The following is a 21,470-nucleotide window of genomic DNA, read 5'->3' as shown; positions in this document are numbered from 1 at the left end:
TTTTATCCCTAGTTCTGTTACTGAACTCTGTTTCAGCAACATGGAGAGCAACCTTGTTGCTTTCTCAACCAGAGAAAGCTTGTCTCTCTCCCTCCCACCCCCAACACTGGGAAGAAGGATTGGTAGAGGTAGGTTCTTTTACAAGCCTGTGGGTGTGGCTTTGCCTACATGTTGAATAGTTGGACAGTGGTAGAGGGGCTGTTGAGAGGCTGTTAGAGGTTAGGAATTATTAGCTTTTTCTCTTGTTTGTTGAGTTTTTACCTCATTTGGTTTTTTTTGTCTTAGACTGTGGTGACAGCTGAAAGTGCTTTATCTTTCATGTATGATTCCTATTTTGCTGAGGTTTGAGAGGTCATGATGGTCAAAGAAAATATTGATTCCTTTTGTTGATCACCCTAATTCACTATGAATGTTAACATTTAAGGGGCCTAAAAGAAAGACTTTAGAAGGAGATTCAAAGTTGTCTTATAATGTTTGAAGGGTTGTCATGTGGAAAGGGATTTTCACTTTGTTAGGAGTAACATAGATGGTATTCATAGTTAGATATAGGTTGGAGTGGATAACCATTGTCCCTTCCAAGGTTCAGTTCATTTGTATTGTGATTATGTTTGATCCTCATGCCCCCTCCTTCTCCCTTCCATTCAAACTCACTTTACTATCCAAAACATCTAGCTAGTTCTCTGGGCCCCCCACCAGGACAAATAGCCTGCAGATATTTTCAGGGAGACCAAGGACTTTGGCAAAGGAAAGGGGTGTGTGTGTGTGTGTGTGTGTGTGTGTGTGTGTGTGAGAGTGTGTGAGAGAGAGAGAGAGAGAGAGAGAGAGATTGAAGGTATACATATGATATCTATTTTTTTCTTACTGTATTCAGTGAGGTTCAGTTCAGTAACTTCAATGCAGTAAAGAAAAGCATCATGGAAGAAGAAAGAATCAGTGTCTGAGGAAATGGAGGAATGGCTGGGTGTGTCACAAGCTACAGGGAAATCCTGGAGATGAGGGCAGAGCAAGACAGTGGAAAGATTCTCCATTTGCTTATTCCAAACTATTTGGTCTCAGGCTTCCTTTACAGTCTTAAACATTATGGAGGTCCCCTGCCCCTCCTGAGTTTTTGTTTATGTGGATTACATCAGAATATGCCATATTCAAAAATAAAATGTTTTGATATTATTTATGAAGATAGTTTTGACCTCATATACCCCTAGAAAGGGTCTCTTGGACCCCCAGAGGTCAACCCAAAACACTTTGAGAACTTTTGGCTTCTGTTCCTGCTTTAGAGAGACAGAAAGACTGGATGCCATCTCTCTTCAGCTTCTAGGAATCTGTTCCTTGCAGTCCTTTATTATAATCAAATTCCTTTCCAGTCCAGAGATTCTTTACTTTTATTGTATCATGCACCCTCTTTACAGTCTAATGAAGTCTATGGACTCTTCTGACTAATATTTTTGAATGTATAAAATAAAATACATTGTTTTACAAAAGAAACAAATTATATTGAAATAAATTTATCAAAAGATTAAAAAAGAGTTTATGCATCCCAGATTAAGAACCCCGGATTTAAACAGCAATTAGACTGTGCCATGGAGTTAATTGTCATAGCTTTTGACAAGTATTGAGGTTTTTTGAGAACCTTAAAAATTATCAAGTTAGTTCCACTTCATAAGTGAGGATATAGGAAAAGCACAAGTTTGACCATGTTACTCTTCTATGCAGTAAGCTTCAGTAGCTCCCTATTACTTCCAAGATCAAATATAAAATCATCTGTTTGCCTTCACAATCTGGTCCCTTTTTACCTTCCCAGTCTTCCAGCACTTTTTATTACCCTTCTTTATTTCATCAACACTGGCCTCCTTGCTGTTCCTCTGATATATTTATCCCATCTCTCATTTTGGTGTCCTTTTACTGGCCATCTCATGCCTTCCTCATGGTCTTCCTCCTCCTTCTCTTCTTCATCTCCTGGCTTGCCTGGTTTTCGTCAAGACTCAGCTCAAACTCTCCCTTCTGTAGGAGGCCTTTCCAGTTTCCTGCACTGCTGGTGCCTGCCCTCGGAGAGTATTTCCAGTTTATCTTGTGTTCACATCGCTGTTTGTTGACTTCCCAGTTAGAATATGAACTCCTGAGGGTAGGAACTGTTGACCTTTCTTTGTATCCTCACTACTTAGCACAATACTCACAGAATGCAGTGAGCACTTTTAAAATGCTTGTTGATTGACAAACTGACCAAAAAGGATAGACCTTTTTATCCTCTTGTTCAAAATATTAACATGTACTTACTGAGCAGAAAGTATTTGTACTATTAGCATTTGAGGGACTAGGTGCTAGACTGAAGGCATTTGAGAAGATCCTACCTTTTTATATTTGATTGAACTTTTATATTTTGGGGGAACTCAGGATCTCTGCAATTTTTCCTTTATCCCTTTACCTTACCTTAGCCCTTGGAAGTGCAGCAATGGAATCGCAGTTTGATGCCCCCTGGTTTTACAGACTCTCTAAGTGGAGCACCTTTGTCTTCACCAGAGCATACCTGGTAGCAAGGGCATCACTTCTAATGATGGTGATGTGGAGAATCCTTTTTCCACAGTCAGTTGCCTACACTGCCCTTTATTTCTCTCTTGCCTCTATCTCCCCTTCTTCTCTAGGCTTCTGGTGTAGGGGGTGGAAAGGTCACTGAGAATGAGTAAAGAAGGAAAGATCATGGTAGAAGTTATACATTGGAAAAGTTGCCTAAGAGTAGATTGCACCGTTGGTTTTAGCATCTTTGAATGCAAATAGACTTATGACCTTCCTGGTAACTAATATCAAAGAATCATAGATGTAGGGGAAAAGACCTTAGGGATGATATAGTCCAACCCTTTTGTTTTACAGAAGATGGAAATGATGACCAGAGAGATGAAGAGTTTTGCTCAAGATGACACAGATAGGGAAGATTTCAGTGTCAGCCCCCCAAGTCCAGAGCCCGCCCACTTCAGTCACTAGGAGAACAAGCAGACCATAAGGCGAATGAGAGCAAAAGGAAAGAAAATGCTTGTGTTTCTATTCTTACATAGCATTCCTGTTAACTCTCCTAGAGGGAGTTGAGAAACACAGAGGAACACTCTCAAAGGGATTGGACTATTTTGATTTGAGTAACTGGAATGCAAAAAATCAGTGTGTATACATACATCTTCAGTTGTCTCTGACCCTGACATAGATAAAGATTGCAGGAATTATTCCGGAAACAACTAGTAACTGTACACTAAGCTTTCTTCCTTTTTTTTTTTTTTTAAATTTCCCTTATTGTTGCCAGAAAAAAAAAAAACAACAGTTCTGTAGCTCTTAAGTGCTTGATAAAACTCACTCAGACACCAGCTGTAACTTAAAATGGTTTTGTTTTAGTTGTTCTTAACAAACAGATGAGCTTAATTTCTAGGTACAAAAGCATTGCCTTTCTCCTACAAAGAAGACTCTTTGAGTCATTTTTATTCTTTCCTCCCTTTTTTCGGTGGTGGTGTGTGTGGGGGCGTTTTCTTAATCCTTCAGTTGAATTTATGGCTGTGAAGCTGTTGATCCATTCACTGGGGTGTCCTTCCTAAGCCTCACTTTTGAGATTCAAGAAATTGCTCTCTAGTTTGCCTAGTGTTGTTCTACAAAGGACCGTTCCTGTTTTCATAGTGGATTGCTGTTCCTTCCCTCTCTAACTTTTCAAAATATATTGGGAAAATCTTGGTAAGTGTACCTGCCTTTGAATTCTCCTCTCTGCTGTATAGCCTTCATGCTCTTGACAGGTCAGCCTCAGTTATGTCATTCCCATGGTCAGAAACCTTCACCGGCTTCTGATTACTCGCAAAGGGGTCTAAAATGTTTTGGCTTGGCATTGAAGGCCAAGCTTTCCAGCTTGATCTCTCACTACTACCTTTCATGATGAGATAGCATAGCATGGCAGAAGAGAGCAGACCTTGGAACCACAAAGACCTGGGTCAGGCCCTACCTTGTGACTCTGGGCAACATGATCCTCTCAGGACTTCAAGCACTTGTTCTCTTAGAAATTGCTGAACAGGTGCTGAGCTGTAGTGATGTAGGGAATTTCCTTATTGGGAGTTTCTCTAGCAGAGTCAGCTCCGTCCTGCCCCATATCTCTGCTTCCAAATGACTGCGTTGAACTTTGGGCACATTTGGTACTTTCCCATCTTCATAACTTTTCTCATCTGATTTTGTCTGTCTGGTCTCCTCACAACCCCATGTCTTACCTTCTTTTCCACCCAGGCAAATGATCCTAAAGTTTTTATCACCTCTTCACCCTGAAAGGACTTATTCCTCCTGTCCATACCTCTGGTATTATTTATTTCAACCATTCACATGCCCTTTGACCACTGGCTCTTTTTCAGCATCTCTTATATTAATGTCTTAACACTGTTGTTTCAATCTTGAGTTGGTAAGCATTTTTATGTGTTTAATGAAGGGGTTCTTGCTACAAATAGAAACTCCTTGGAGGCAGGGACCAGGCCCTTATGCCTCTGAACATTACCCCATCATCTGTTGCTTGTAGTAGGCACCCAGAAATGGTTATTGTTGGTTTTATTTGATGAGCTATATGTGACTTCTGAATATGAATATGAATTTATGAATAAAACAGGTTCATATGAACAGATCTCTGGAAGGAGAATTTATGTATATGTATATGTGTGTGGTTTGCTGGACAAATCTTACATGGGAAATGAAATCATTTTAAGGAAGAGTAATGACATGGAAACAGTTCCAGTGATTCTGTTTCCATCCTTATTGCTGACTCATATTTTCACTTAGCATCTGTTTCTTCACTGTATCCTTGAGGAGTAAGAAAGAGGATGTAGTTGAGACTACTAGTTAACATTTAGGATTCAAGGAAGGAAACATTTTATTAAGCACTTACTTCAATGGTACTTTGCTAAATAAATACTTTTCCTCACAACAACCTGGGAGACAGTTGCTATCGTCACCCCTATTTTACAGATGAAGAAACTTGAAGCCTACAGAGATTAAATGACTTGCCCAGGGTCAGGCAGCTATGGCCTAAGGTCAAATTTGAACTCAGGACTGTCTAACTCTACACCCAGTGCTACCACTGTACCAGCCACTATCTCCAGTCGTAGAATAAAATATCATGAAAATGCATGATAGTAGTCATGCAGAATACTAGGGAAAAAAGAACATTGAAATGGTGGAGAAAAACACTGTATTTGGAGCCAGAAGACTTCGCATTCAGGTCTTACTCAGCTCTGTCACTTTCTAGCCATGTTACTTTGGAATATAGTTCCCTCATTTCTGAAATAAGGGGCTTGGACTAGATAATCTGTAAGGTCCCGAGCATCCTTAGACCGTAGAAATCATTGCTACCACTTGAATTAGCAGTCTCACACAATTGTGATATTCAGCTAGCTCTGTGTGTGTATACACATATATGTGTGTATATACGTAATATATTACTTTCTAAAACATAAATTACCATATACGTGTCAGATATTTTGTTTTATTTTTTATTTTTTTGCTTTACTAACTGCTTTAGTGACCAGATGCCTAAATTTCATGAAGGACAAAACATATGCATATCCTAATAATACATGCATATATACAATACACAATTGGATAATTATAGACAGCAAAGTATAAGAAAGCTAACAGTATCATAGCGTATGAAAGGGCAAAACGAATAGTTTTATCAGCTCTTTTATTAAAAGTAAAATAATTATCATGATCAAGTGTTCTGTGAGGCTAGCCCATAATTGTGATTCTAGTAATTGCATCTTGCAATCAGGAAATGCATTTCTATTGACGAAAGTGTTTTGTTCTATTTTACAAATACGAGCTATCCTAGTAACATCTATTTTTTTCCAGTGATAAGAGTTCTTTTGGGATACTGTGGATTATCGCACTTTTAAATCATCTCATCTTTAAAACAAATTGAATAATTGGAGAATTATTGTGTGCAGTTATGATAAGAATTTAAGAAAATTAAAATTAAAAAATTTATTTAAGAAAGACAAAGTGCTATGGAATTCCTCAAAAATTATGTGAACAAAAGGATGGCAACATCTGGACCAGAGGCTGGTAGATGTAAATGGAGAGGATATATTTGTTGCTTAAGCTGATTCAGTCATGCTTTACAGAGAGAACTAAAACTGCTTAATTTGTGGCCTAATTTAATAGTTTATGTAACTTCTGTTAAAAGCCTACTGTGTGCAGAGGTGCTTTTATAACTTCTGGGGATAGACAAAGGTGAAAGCTGTAAATTGTCAAATATGATAAGAAATGGAAACCTTGCTGGTTGTACTTGGAGATGCAAGACTTGAGGTCAAGAGAGAAGTTAGGGCTGGATAAATAGATCTGAAAATTACCAGACTACAGATAATTATTCAGTACCTGGGAACAAATGAAATCATCAAAAGAAATAGTTTAGAGGTCGAAGTGAAGAGGGCTCAGCTTTGTGAGGGACACTCACAGTTAGGGGGCATGACCTGGATAAAGATCCAACAAAAAAAAGGTTGAGAAATGGTCAAGCAAGTTGGAGGGGAACCAGGAGAGATCAGTGTCATGGTTGAGTGACAGTATCAAGAGAGACCAGGAAGGGTGAGGAGTGAGAAAAGGTCATTAGATTGTGTGATTATGGAATCATTGGTAACCTTGGAGAGGGTAGTTTCAATTAAATAATTGAAGTCAGGTCAGAAGCCAGATAATTGAGAAGAGAATGAAAGGAAGTGAATGGCTTTTACAAGGAATTTAACCATGAGAGAGAGAGATGTAGGATGATAGCTGGTCTGGGTGGATGGATCAAGTGAAGATGTTTAAAGGATAGGGGAGATGTGGGTGTCTTTGTAGGCAGCAAGGAAGCAGCCAGTGGAAAAGGAGATTGAAGACAAGAGAATGGGATAAGGGTTAGCAGTCTGCTGTAGAAAGAAGCATGAATGGAATGGGATCATTTGTGCAAGTAGAGGAATCCCTGGCTAAAAAGAGCCATCTCTTCATTCAAGGCAGGTATGGAGGAAATAATGGAGGGATCACATAACATCTGGGTGATGTGAGGAAAGGAGGAAATGGTGAATATGGGGTTCTTGGAGAAAGGCCACAGTTTCCTGTGAAGTATGAAGTAGGATTCTGTGCCCAAAGAGTAGGGGCAGGGAGAGCAATGGAAGATTTGAGGAGGGATGAAAAACTTTGCAAAACTCATTGTAGTGCATGGGATAGTAGTCAATTAGGGAGGTGTAAAAGGATTGCTTCACAGCAATGAGCTCTCAGTTGAGATTGCATAACATAAATTTGTAGTAGACCAAGGCAGCATTGTTTGGTGACTATTCTCTACTTTATTCAACGACACATGAATGGGAGTAAAGGCAGTTAATGGTGGAAGCAATCCAAGGCTGAGACTGGTAAGGGCAAGATAGTGATAGGATAAAGAGAAGAGGATTGTGTTGAGTTGAATTGGTTTGTCAAGGGGTCAGATGAGGAATGGAAGAGAGGGTAAACAGTGCAAAGATGGAAATCTTCATTTTTTTTATTCTAAATTCAGCATGCTTTCTACTGCATCATGTTATCCCAAAGAATTAAATGATTTGAACAAGATTGTAGCCACTAGTAGTGGTAAATAATAGAAAACTGTTTATGTTTATCTTAAGGGATGTGTAGGACAGAGCCTTGCTGGATGGAAGGCTGGGCCAGAAACTGATGAGCATGACCCTCATACATCTCCAATGAGTGCCGAGAACACAAAGGAAATATTTGTGGCTCTCTTTGGTAGCCTAGGAATAAATATTTCACCTTGAAGGGAATGTTTTTGGGGAGCAGAAGTAAATGAGCTTGACAAGGCTTAGACACACTAGACCCTGAACCACATAAAGGGAGATCAGAATCAGTTGGGTTGGAAGGAATCTAATCAAGTGGGTCATGGCAGCAGGGGTGGAGAGTGGTGGTGGTGGTAGGGTTATTTCTTTGGTGGACCAGATGTCCTTTGCTCTTTGGGAGATTTGTAACAGCTGTATTGACTTGTCTTTCTGTCATATCTTGGTGCCTCTGGTCAGTTCATCCCTGCTTACTACGAAGGGTTTTGTTAAATTTCATAGTACCCTTCCCTGAACTTTCAGGGGAACTATATGCTTCAGATTCTCTCTCATCTCATTGGGGACTTTTTCATGCTTTTTCCTCTTGTTAGTGCCCTTTAACAAGAATTTATTTAGTGCCTTAAATACCACCTTTAAAGACATGAGAAATTTTTCATAACAAAAAGTAAAGAGGAAAACATAAGTTCAAGAATTTTCCCCTGGCCTCTCTTTCCTGAGGGCCTCCATCCACTTCTCTCGATTGCATCTTGTTGCTCCATTAGGATGCTTGGTGATCACAGGATGTGGTGGTTCTCCAGGCCACTCTACAGTGAAATTCTTTCCTGCTGTTCCATGCTGAAATGTGACCTACAATGCCTTCTTCAATCCTTCTCTGTCTCCTTCCAGAAAAATGTCTAATTGTGTCTTGAACTCATTTACATTACTTGCTTCAATGGCCTTACTTGGCAGCTGATTCCATATGCTAATTCCATCCTTTTCATGAAGGAATTCTGCTGATTTTACTTCCTTTTTGATGGTGGATTTTTCTTTCTTTATTTCACCACTTCTCTAGTGAACACTTTCTTGACTCGACTTTACTTGACCCTGCAGATTCAGAATTTTTCATTTGATGGTACCACTTCACTTGACGAACCTCAAGTCAGCTTGTTGAGCCTTTACCTCACCCCGCTCAGCCCCTTGCCCCTTGGAGAACTTTAGAACAGGAACTGATCCTAAATGCCCTCCTTGTTCCTTTCTCTTCAGTGAAAAGTCTTTCTGGGACAGACCCAATACCACTAGGTCATGTTACAGTCCTCGTCAGCAGTGTCAAAATGTTGTAACTGGCAGTGTTGGCACTGGTGGTAGGAGCTTTCTGTCCCACATTTTATTCTGATTAAGTCTGATTTATTGCTATACAAAGCTTGTTTGTAAGATTGTCCTTGCCACATTATTATAGAGGGATTTTAGTGTACAAGATATTGAGCAAATCAGCTGCTAAACCAGAAGGTATTTGTGGAGTCTGGTAGACACAATTTCAGTTATTGTATTCTTCATTTCTAGAGGAGAACATATTGCTTATCTTCATTGGCAACAGAGATATTTGGACCAATTTTTACAACAAAAACAAAAACCTTACAACATTGTTGTAGGTTTTAGAACACTTCTGTCATATTCTTAATTTTACACTTGCTGACTGTAGAGGTTAGGTGACCTTAGATTTCATAATACTGGCATTGGCATTTAACCTCTGAGACTCCATTTAAAATTTTTAAAAAATCAGAATCCACCTTGCCTCCCTCCCAGGACTGTTATAAGAGTCAAATGAAATAAACTGTGAAGTTCTCTATGCACCCAAGGCATTTGGGGTCTTAATTTCTCTATAAAATGAGACATGTAACATTGGATTTATTAGAGGAGGTGTGTTAGACAGTAACTGTAGTGTACACTCATTGTTCTCGTAGAGCTTTTCTCTTAGAGAGTTTGATTTCTTGTTTAGACCATCTTCTCGACCACTGTGATACTGGCAATGTGATTAATACACAAAACAAGACATACTGGGTAGCTTTCCCATTGAATGGAAAACGTGGCTTACAAAAAGTTGGTAGCTAGGTGGTAGCGGTGCTGGAGTCAAAAAGACCTGAGTTCCAATCTAGCCTACTAGCTGTGTAACCCTGGGTAAGTCACTTAACTTCTGTTTGCCTCAGATCTGCAACTGTAAAATGGTGATAATAATAGCACCTACTTATAGAGTTGCTGTGAAGATTAAATGAAATAATATTTGCAGAGCACTTAGAGCAGTGCCTGGCACGTAGTAGGTATTTTATAAATGCTTACTCCCTTCTCTTTCCTTCGCTTTCCACAGTTCTGAATTTGGACAGGGAGTAGTCTGGATTAGAAAATAAATGACAACTCTTGGTTCAAGTGACCTTCTTGACAAAAATGTTCCCAGTGCTGAGCAGGTTATTTCTTTTTTTTTTTCTCAGTCAAGGCTACTATATTAAGAGGACTGAATCAAACAAATTTATTCAACTCTTTGGGATGAAGAAAACAAGTAAAATAATATAAAATGTCATTTAAGAAAAGCTCTTTTGAAACTGATACCTCAAGTCATTTCAATATTTTACAAATTGTCCACAAAGTAACTATTTCAAAAATTCTTATCCAATTCATCTCATTTAATTTGCTGCAATAAATACAACACTGACAGATGTTTTTGTGCCAGTATTGTACATAGAATTAATGAATTATTACTATGTCATATGCTTTCAATGAGATCATATCCAATACATAATTTTCCTCAACTTTATTTTTATATTGTGCTAATATCTTTTAAGAATTATAACTTAGACAGGTTTATAGTCTAGTTTAGATTCCAACTTCTTAGAATCAGCCACTTTTCTGACTGCTTTCATGAAATCTTCCTGTACTACAAAATCATGATCAGCACGAATTGCAAACATACCTGCTTCAGTGCAAACATTTCTTAGATCTGCTCCATTAAAGCCATCTGAGAGTTTCACAATTGCTTCATAATCTATTTCACCATGTTTTGTGATAGGACCTGCATGAATCTTCAATATGTCTAATCTTGCTTGTTCATTTGGTAAATCAATATGTATTTTTCTATCTAATCTTCCTGGACGCAACAAAGCAGGATCCAATGTGTCTGGTCTGTTGGTAGCCATGATCATTTTTACTCTGTGTAAAGTATCAAATCCATCCATCTGATTCAGTAACTCCATTAGAGTTCTCTGAATTTCTCTATCAGCTGAAGTACCCTCAGAAAAACGACGGCCACCAATAGCATCTATTTCATCCATGAAAATGATGCATGGCTGGTGATCCCTGGCATAATTGAACATTTCTCTGATCAAACGAGCACTTTCACCAATGTACTTGTCTACAATGGAACTGGATACAACCTTTAAAAAATTGCAGTCCAGCTGGCTAGCAACAGCTCTTGCCAAGAGTGTTTTTCCTGTTCCTGGTGGTCCATACAGCAAACAACCTTTTGGAGGTATTATTCCTACACGCTGGAATAATTCAGGGTTTGTAAGGGGTAATTCTATTACCTCTCTTAATTCTCTGATTTGTTCAGAAAGCCCTCCAATCTCAGAATAAGAAACATTCCCAGGGTCTTCATGAGACATGTTGTAAACCAGAGGATCAACTTCTCTTGGCAAGTATCTCATGATAGTTAGTGTAGTCATATCCAGAGCAACTCTTGTCCCTGGCTTCAGCTTACTCTTGTCAAGCTGACGCCAACAACCCACAACATATCTTGGTCCATTTGTTGCTTTAACAATGAATTTTTCTTCTGTTAATTGTTTAAGTACTTCACCCACAATCTGCCCAACACTTTGCAAGGCCTTCAGATCATTTTCAGACTTTTCATATTGCTTGGTAAGCTCTTTCAACTGTTCTCTTAACTCTTTGAGGCGCCCATCGATCTCCTTGTGCTCGAGCAGCTTCTTATGGTAGTCCTGAAGAGCCTTATCTCTCGGGTCCGCCATGATGAGAAGACCTGAGCAGGTTATTTCTTAAGAACTTCAAAATAAACATCAAGGTACAGTGGAAAGAGCTCTAGGCTTAGAATTAACAGACCTGGGTTTGAGTCAGATGACATAAAGCTGGATGTGAGTAACTTATACTTTGGAAGCAAGAGTCAGGATTCAGGAAGATTTTGGTGGGCTCATACATTGGGCTGTGTTGAATAAGAAGATGAAATGAAATAAAGATAAATGTTTAAGACTTACCTTTGGCTTAAAAGAAATCAGTTGAGAAGGCAGAATATGGAGGCGGTCTGCTTGATTTCATTTCACATGAAAATAAGCTGGGGATTGGGGGGCAGGTTTCAGCATGACTCAGTTACTGGGATAATGGCTTCTAAGAAGGTGAATGGAGTCTTAGATTGAGTCAAGAGCAAAATAGCATAGTCTGACCAGAAAAGAGTAAAGCAGGACTTATGATTCCTTACGACTGTACTGCTTGACAGTACTCTGGCAGGAGTGAGGAATCTGCAGCCTTGAGGCCACATGTGGCCCTCTAGGGCCTCAAGTGTGGCTCTTTCACTGAATCCAGATTTCACAGAACAAATCCTGTGAGGTCACAGGTTCCCCACTCCTGCAGAGTATTGTTTTTAGTTGTGGGTTTTGCATTTTAGTAAAGATATTATTGATCTAGAGAACAAGCAGGATGGTGAAGACCCTTGAGTTCATTCTATATATGTATTAGTTAAAGGAATGGAGGATATTTAATCTGGACACAAAAAGGCTTGACAAGGGGGTGAGGGGAAGTGCATTATAACTGTGTTCCAGTATTTGAAGTACTGTTATATGGCAGAGGGATAGGACTCCTTTTACTTCCCTCCAGAAAGCAGAATTAGGAGCAGTAGGCAGAAGTGGCAGAAAGTAAAAATTTCATTTGGGCATAAGGAAAAACATCCCAAGAGGACAAAAAGTGGAATGGGCAATCTTTCGAAGTACTGGATTCCTCTCCACTGGAGGCCTCCAAGCAAAGGCTTGATCACCACTCGTCTCTTGTTGTAGAGGGAGTTCTTTTCAGGCATAGATTGCTTTGGACTCTGAAACTCTGAGGGCTTTAGAAGTCTTTTTTCTGCTATTTACTGGTTTGTAGACATCAGTTAACCTCTTGGAGGTTCTGTTTCATCCGTAAAATGGAGATAATGCTTGCACTGTCTGCTTCATGGAGTTATTGGAAGGAAAGTATTTCTGCAAATCAAAGAGGGATATTAATAGATATCCCCTTCATCTCTGTTATATTTTATAGTTTATGAACCACTTGAACAATAGCGGAGGTGGATGATATCAGTATTATTATCCTCACTTTACATGAAATAGAGGTTCAGAGAGACTAAGGGTTAGAGGAACCCCTGGTCACACAACCAGGAAAGGTCAGAATGGGAACTCGGACCCAGTAACTGTAATTCCATGGCTCTCCACTTGTCTCATCCTGCTGAGAACATGAGCCATTTATCATGAAAATGAAAGTATGGTTAGTTTCTTCCTCTTGTGTTTCCCTTGGCCTTACTTTATCTTTTTTTCATTGCCCTTTAGGGTAGAATCTATTTAAGAAGACAAAATGAAGTTTAGGAGAATTAGGACCCCATTATGAGAACAGACTTGCATCATTTCAAGAAACCTAACAACTTTTTTTTCCAACCTGTCCCTTAAGAAGAAGAGAAGCCAATGTTTAGCCCAGGGATGGGGAACCTGTGGCCTTGAGGCCACCTGTGGCCCTCTAGGTCCTTAAGTACAGCCCTTTGACTGAATCCAAACTTCACAAAACAAATCCCCTTAATAAAAGGACTTGTTCTGTAAAACTTGGACTCAGTCAAAAGGCTGCACCTAAAGACTTAGAAGGCCACATGTGACCTTGAGGTCTCATGTTCCCCACCCCTGCTTTAGCCCATGGTCAGAATTGCTATGTCAGCCCAATAATCATAAAACTTCTTGTAGGATTCCATCTAGAGGTTTTCATTTGGTAACACATAGCACTGTTTTTACTCTTCCAGTGAGGCTTTTTAATATTTTATCATAAAGAAATTGCAGAATTACTGAGAAAGAATTCTATAAATGTTTTCCACTAGAAAGTGGTCTACTGCAATGTTTCATCTTGGCACAGAGATAACCCTTGCTTCTTGTCATTGGTGCTGTGACAGGTCCTTTAAGTTGGGGAGGCTTTGCATCTGAGCTTAGTGGTTGTGTATTTGTCAGTTGCTCAAGAAGCAGCCTTGCCAAGTTTGAAGAGGCTTGTTATTAAGTTGACTGCAGTGTAATGGATTTTTTTGTCCACAGCAGTTCTTAAAGAGTATCTCCTAAATTAAAAAAAATAATTGCCATATGCTTTGGTGGAGAGACATCCATACCAGTGATATACTTGAAGTATTGAAGTTCACATATATGGATACATACATATACATATATCTTTACATATATATATGTATATACATTCACACATACAATAGGGGATAATAACTGGATTTATCTTGGAATGGAATCTTTGGATGTCAAAATACCCTAATGTAGGTCAGTACTTTCTCTGTAACTTATGCATACATACAACATATATAATATGTATTTGTATATCTTTTTAAACAATAATTTAATTCAACAGGCATATAATGGACACCTAATATTTGCAAGTTACTGTAGTAGGTGCTGGAGGTGCAGAAATGACACAAAGCAGAATTCCTTCTCTCCAAAAGTGAATAATGGCGTAAATAAGGCATGTGCAGATGTCTACAGTCCAAGTCAGGATATGGAAAGGCAGAAACGAGAGGCCCCAATGCTCTGAGAGAGATCTCATATAGCCGGGGAGATCAGGAAGGACTTCATGGAGGGAAGGGGACCTCGAAAGAAAGTCTAGGAATCCATTCTTGCCAGATCAGTAAGAAGGTCTGCCATCCATAACCCACAGTTCATCAGAGGACCACAGGCCAGCAGCTCCAGTCCCCAGTGTGCCTGTTTGGGATGGGATGTGGCCATGTAGCACTGAGACCTGAACTTTGGGTGACTCTCAACTCTCCTTGGCTGTGCTGGGATAACAGCTTTCATTTTTCATGTGACTATGTTTTCGTGTTTTTTTATGACAGTGCCTGGAAATGCTGTGTCACTAAAGTTTAAGGTGAAATATGTGTCTCCTCAGCCAAAAGAGATCTCTCCTACCTCTACCTTAAAACTGAAGGAGTCATCTATCTGAAGAGGAGAAAGCAGACACAATGCCAGGGGTGGGTTCCTTCATTTGGTTGAATTTTTACCGTGTTGAGTATTGATCACCTGAAATGTGGGGAATTTGTGGAATAGCAATCCACACAGTGTTTTTCCCTGCAAGTCACATTCCCATTTCTACCCCTTCATTTTTTAAAAAGAATTTTGAGTGAGGCTGTATTTGGCAAATGATCTCTCTTCCCTCCACATCTCTGAAGGTATCTGCCAAAATCCTTTATGATTTGTGTCATCTCCCAGGCTGTTACAGTATATGAGAGCAGAGAATAACTTAGTTATTCTTGAATAAAGGTTCTTAACAAAAAAGGGGGTAAAGTTTTCATACTCACTGCATGAAATAGACAATATTTCCTGAAACAGGAGATACGAACCTCAAAGAATTTAAAATAAAACATTCATTTTATTATTTTTTTAAAGGAGGAAAAGGAGAAAAAAAAAGTAGAATAGTCAGTCTTTTTATCCTAAGTGCAGATGAAATTGATTAAACCTTCAAAACTGGCCTCAGTACACCCGGTTTATTAATTGAAGAATTTCCTCTTCCCCAGAATGGGAAGTGCACATTAAAACAGAGCTTTGCCCCTGAGTAGCAGTGACACTTGAGAACTGAATATTTTCCACAATCCTATTTTCTCTTCTGTGCTAGAGGAAATCCTAACATGGTAAAAAAAAAAAAATGTGAAGGGGGAGGGAGAAAGAGCGAGTGAGCAAGCAAAAAAGTCCATTTTAAGGAAGTCCTCTTTCATTTCCTTGTAAAGCATGAAATCAAATTATAGCTCATGGCCCACAATTATTTTATTTCTACATTTCAAATTCCATTTTCTGCTTCTACTCAGTGCTTGCGAACAGGAGTTGTACTGTTGTGCAAAGTCAGCTAAAAAGATTACCATAGATAGAATAGGACACAGTAGCTTAAAGCAGCAGTCCGAATCCTGGGTTAAGTTCAGAGATCCGTGACCATACACAGCCTGTGTGTCTGTCTCCATCCAGAAGGGAGAAGTGGGCAATGACTCTGCTCCTGGCTCTTGTGACATTAGAGGATCCTTACTTGAAACACAGTGGGTTGGTTTATCTGCCTCCCTCTGTCCTCTTCAGAGAAAGTTCATAAATCTGGAAGAGCTGAAGAGAGATTTTCATCTGGTCCATTCCCACGTTCCCTAGGTAAAACATATCTAAATATCCAGGTTTTGAAGACCTCCAGAGGAGATTTTGTATCTACTAATAATCCTTTAAAATATTTAACAATCCTTAGTTTCAGGAAATTCTCATATATATCTAACTCAAATCCCTCATGCTTCAGTTTAAATTGATTTCCTCTTATTTCCTCAGAGAACAGCTGGTCACCAGGCTTTGTATGACAAATTTTCCTATATTTGAGCAGTTAGTAAGATTCCTTTCAGCATTTTTTTCCTTCACTAGATTTCAAATAATGTAAGGCTTTTCTCATAGTCTTTTAAAAAAAAGCTGTCGTCATCTTTTCTGAACTTTCTAGATGTTTCTGATGTTCCTTTGATTGAGGACACACCACTTATGTAAGAGTCTAACTGTTTGTGTTTATGTCAATAGAAGGATGACTTCATGGTTTCTCTGTTGGTCTTAAAGGATACAGTTTTCTAACTGAAGTATCATGATCATTACCATAAAGAAAGATTTATTAGTGTTGGTGGAGGAAGCTTCATGGAAGAATGCTGGAACTATGCCTTTCCTTGCCCTCCTAGCTACTGATGATCTCCCCTCCTAGGGTGTCTCCCCATTAGAATGTAAGCTCCTTGAGGGACCATTTTTGCTTTTTCACTTAGCACATTGCAAGCAGTTAATTAGCGTTTGTTAATTCGCTGATTGAAGGAAAGATAGGACTTAGACAAAGAGAAAAGTTGAAGGAGAGTGGGCTGTTTTAGTCAATCAGCAAGCATCTAATGTGCCAGGCCACTGTGCTAGGTGCTAGTGATATAATAAATGAAACAATTCCTAATTGCAGGGAACTTTCCAGGGGAGTGATCCGTGCACAGGGACAGAGATGGGAATGTAATGCTTGTAGTGTTTGGGAACAGCAGAAAGTCCAGCTTGGCTGGACTGAAGATTCAGTTCATGTAGGTGATTTATAAGAGACAAGATTAAGGGGTAAACAGGAACCAGATTGTGGAGAACCTTGAATGTGGAATAAGAAACTGAGAAATAATAGGATCTCAGAGTTGGAACCTCAGAGAGTAATCTAGATCAATTGGCTTAACTGGGTCATGAAAAATAGTCTTTTCGCATCCACTGTAATTCAAAAAATTCAGTACACATTTTTAATGTAAATAGTATTTTATTTTTCTAATTACATGTAAAGATAGTTTTCAGCATTCATTTTTTACAAGATTTTGAGTTCCAGATTATTCTCCATTAACTCCCTTTCTCCCTCCCCCAGACGGCAAGCAATCTGATATAGGTTACACATGTGCAGGCATGTTAAACATATTTCCACATTAGTCATGTTGTGAGAGAAGAAACAGAACAAAAGGAAAAAACCATGAAAAAACCCAAGGAAAGAGAAAATAGTATGCTTCTATCTGCATTTAGACTCTATCAGTTATTTCTCTGGATATGGATAGCGTTTTCCATCATGAGTCTTTTGCAATTGTCTTGCTGAATTGTATTGCTGAAAAGAGCTAAGTCTGTTGTAGCTGGTCATCACACAGTGTTGCTGTTACTGTGTACAATGTTCTGGGGGTTCTGCTCACTTCACTCAGCATCAGTTCATCTAAGTTTTTCCAGGTTTTTCTTAAATCCACCTGTTCATCATTTCTTATGGCACAATAGCATTCCATTACATTCACATACTGCATCTTGTTCACCCATTCCCCTATTGATGTGCATTCCCTTCGAAATACATTTATTAGGTACCTACCATGTGTGAGACACATGAATACTTTTACAGTGAATTTCTGATTTTATCCTGGAGGCATTGGGGAACCAATAGAAGTTTCTGTGTGTTGTAGGCAAAGAGTTATTTTAAGAAAACTAATCTTGCAGAATGCGATTGGGTAGCTTTGCATTGTGGAGAGTGAAAGAAAGCCAGTCAGGAGTTAAGATCAATGATACAGGTGAAAGCTCAGTGAAAGCCTCAAGTACAGTGGTTAGGGAGGACAATGTAATAGTATAGAAAGGACCAAATTGAGAGACGTTAGCTAACCTTAGCAGCTCCAGGGCATGAGGGGCCTGCCTTTGAGGTCAGCTAGTCTACCTCCCTCAGAGAGACTAAGTGGCTTGTCCAAGATCCCAAAGATAGTAAATGGGAAAGTTGGGATTTGAACCTCGGTCCCCTGACTCCAGATGCAGCATTCTTCAACATACATTTATGTGCAAGGCTGTGGGGATACAGAGACCTAAATGAAACCGTCTCTGCTCTTAACCTTCTATCTGTAGAAGAACGTGACGTTTGTCTTCCAATCACTTTTGCCACAGGGTTACTTTAAGCCATTTGTCTCTTCAGGCCCCCAGCTTCAATCTCTTTCCTTCTTGGTAGGTGATCATGCTTCCTAAATTATTGAAAAGTTTGAACTCATCTGTCATGAGTACCCTCACTCCCCTAAAAAATAGTTTTTTGTGCATGCAGTATCTCTTCCAAGTGCTCATCCTCCTAACTGTCTAAGCTATGTGTTCATGTGATGCTTTCTGTCTCCGTCAGTGACCACAACCTTTCTGTATCTCCCCTGTACTTACATCATCTTTTTCTCTGGCTGAAGACATACCCACATTTTCCCTATCCCAAAAGAACCTTTTCTGGACACTGCTTTCTCCTCAGACTTCTACTAGACTTCTTGCAAGAGGAGTTTAATATTTATTACCTATCACTTACAAGTCTGGCTCACATCTCCACAAGTTTACTGGACTTGTTCTCTTCAGCGACCCTAATGAGTTTTCTTTTAACCTTTAAAAAAAAAAATTTAACAAACTTTTTTTTTGCCCTCCCAATCTCCCTTTTCCCTACTCTCAGATTGTGGAGGATGGAGAAAAAACCAAAACAAAAAACTTGTAGTCGTATGAAGAGTCAAGCAAAACCAATTTCCACAATGGCTGTGTTCAAAAATGTATATATAATTCTTCTTCTTGGGTCCTTCACCTCTCTGCCAGGAGCTAGGGTGCATTCACTCTTCTGGAGTCGTGAGTGTTCCTGTGGGCGTTGCACTGATCAGAGTTCTTCAATTTTTCTAATGTTATGTATCCTTGTATAAGTTTCTGTTATGTGTTATTGTATAAATGTTCTGATTATGTTTACTTTTACCTGCTTCAGTTCATAGAAATATTCCTAGATTTACGTAAAATAAAAAACAAATGCAGCTAAGATCAGGAGAAACCTTTGCTTTCGTTATCTCTCATGCTTCAGATTTTCTCCCTCCCTCTCTCTACCTCCTGGCTTCCCTGGCTTCCTTAAAAGCTTGTCTTCTACAAGAAGCCTTTCCCATTTCCACTTAATTCTAGAGCCTTCCCTCTTTTGATTATCTCCAATTTATAATATACATATATGTATATATATGTGCATGTCTATGCATATACATACATATATATATATATACATATACACATACATACGTAGGTATTTGGCTTGTATGTGCACATTTGTTTTCATATTGTCTCTCCCATTGGACTATGAGCTTCTTAAGATAGGGACTGTTTTCTGCCTTTCTTTGTATCCCCAGCACTTGAAATGGCTGGAACATCATAGGTGCTTAATAAATGTTCATTGACTGACTCCCTAAGAGTAGCTGCTTTCATATATGATAACTGGTCAGCCATTCCCAAATGATGAGCTCTCCACTTAGTTTCCTGTTCTTTATTACCATAGAAGAGCTGCTATAAATATTTGTGTACCTGTGAGGCCTTCTCTTCCTTTGATCCCTTTGAGGTAATAGTGATATTTCTGAGTCTCAAACTTTGGAGGCATAGTTCCAAATTGCTTTACATAATGGCCGGACCAATTCACAGCTTTACTCAGAGTGCATTAATATGTTTCTTTCCCTTCAGTCACTGCAGTATTTGTCATTTTCCTTTTTTGTTAACTTTGCCAGTCTGATGGGTATGAGATGAACCCTCAGGGTTACTTTAATCTGCGTTTCTTTAATTATTAGTAATTTGGAACATGTTTTCATGTGACTCTTAAAACCTTGGATTTCTTCCTTTCAGAACTACTTGTTCATATTCTTTGACCATTTATGAAGTAGAGAATGGCTCTTATTCTTACGAATTTGAATTGCTTCCTTGTTTATCTTAGAAATGAGACCTTCATCAGAGAAATATGCTGCAAATATTTTTTTCCTGTTAATTATTCTCCTGATCTTAGCTACATTTGTTTTGTTTATACATGGTCTTTTAAATTTTATGTCATCAGAATTGTCCATTTTATCTCCTGTGATCCTTTCTAACTCTTTGTTTGGTCCGGAATTCTTCCCATATCCATAGATATGAAAGGTAATTTTTTTCCTTGATCCTCAGATTTCTTGACGATGTGACTTTTTATATCTAGATCATGTATCCATTTGGAGCTTGTTTTGGTAGATGATGAGATGTGTTGGTCCATACTTAACCTTTTTTTGTGTGATATGGACTTCATTAGCCGCCTGGTAAAACCTTTGGACTTCTCAGAATAATCTTCTTAAATGCATAAAATAAGTGCATAAGAGTACAAAAGAAACCAATTCCCAATGAGTGAAGGACACTTGGCAAAGTTGAAAAAACAAAACAAAATACTCACAGTCATGGCCCCAGGTTAAGAACTCCTGGCCTAAGCTTAATTTTGGCCAGATTGCTTTCTAATTTTCCCAGCAGTTTTTGTTGAGTGGTAGCTTAGAGCCCTTGTATGTATCCGACCCCAGGCTATTTTGCAGGCTCAGTACCAGCCCTTCTCTGCTGATTGACTTCTCTATTTTTTAACCAGTACTTGGTCATTTTGGTGATTATTGCTTTGTTTTGTTCCCGCTTTGTTGTCGTCATTTCCCTTGAGATTCTTGACCTTTTAAACTCCAGATCAATTTTAATTTTTTTCTATGTTTATTAAGTGATTTTTTTGGTAGCTTGATTAGTATCACATGAGATATGTAAATTAATTTAGGTGGTACTGTCATTTTTATTGTTAGGTTGACGTACTTATGAGCAGTTAATATCTCTCCAGTGATGTAGGTATGTCTATTTCTGTAAAGTGTTCTGTAGTTGTACTCATGTAGTATCTGTGTATTTGGGTAGCTGGATACCCAAGTATTTTATATATTCTGGGGTTATTTTAATTGGAGTTTCTCTTTCTATCTTTTTTCTACTGGGTTTTATTGATAATATACAGAAATATTAATGATTTATGTGAATTTATTTTAAATTGTTGTGCTTTTCTAATACTGCAAGTTATTAAGGCTATTTCAATTAGTTTTTTTTTTTAACAGAAAGTGGCTATTTTTTGTCAAAACCTTTTCTGTTTCTGTTGATATTATATGATTTTTGTTGTTCTTGTTAATAAGATGATCTTTTATGTATGTAGTTTTCCTAATAATGGAATCAGCCCTGCATCCCTGGTATAAATCCAGCTTGGACTAGTGATATCTTCATTGTCCTTTCCAGGGCCTTTTCTTAGTCTGTTGGCATATTGACTTCCTTCTGCTTTATACGCTCTCCTCCCATTGGCTGTTGTGTTCCTTATTTCTCCTGGTTCTCC

General features: G+C 38.7%; 1 protein-coding gene and 1 pseudogene across 5 annotated transcripts in view; one reads left to right on the top strand and one right to left on the bottom strand.

Annotated features, from left to right (window-relative positions):
• EEFSEC (eukaryotic elongation factor, selenocysteine-tRNA specific) overlaps positions 1–21,470 on the top strand; it is a 344,545-nt gene that overhangs the window by 60,664 nt on the left and 262,411 nt on the right. The gene's annotated exons all lie outside the window — the stretch shown is intronic.
• On the bottom strand, positions 10,333–11,563 carry LOC140497403 (26S proteasome regulatory subunit 10B pseudogene; annotated as a pseudogene).

The sequence above is a fragment of the Notamacropus eugenii genome, chromosome 3 (assembly GCF_028372415.1).
Source record: "Notamacropus eugenii isolate mMacEug1 chromosome 3, mMacEug1.pri_v2, whole genome shotgun sequence".
Classification (NCBI taxonomy): domain Eukaryota; kingdom Metazoa; phylum Chordata; class Mammalia; order Diprotodontia; family Macropodidae; genus Notamacropus; species Notamacropus eugenii.
The sequence above is the reverse complement of the archived record's forward strand: the minus strand, read 5'-3'. Positions and strand labels throughout refer to the sequence as shown.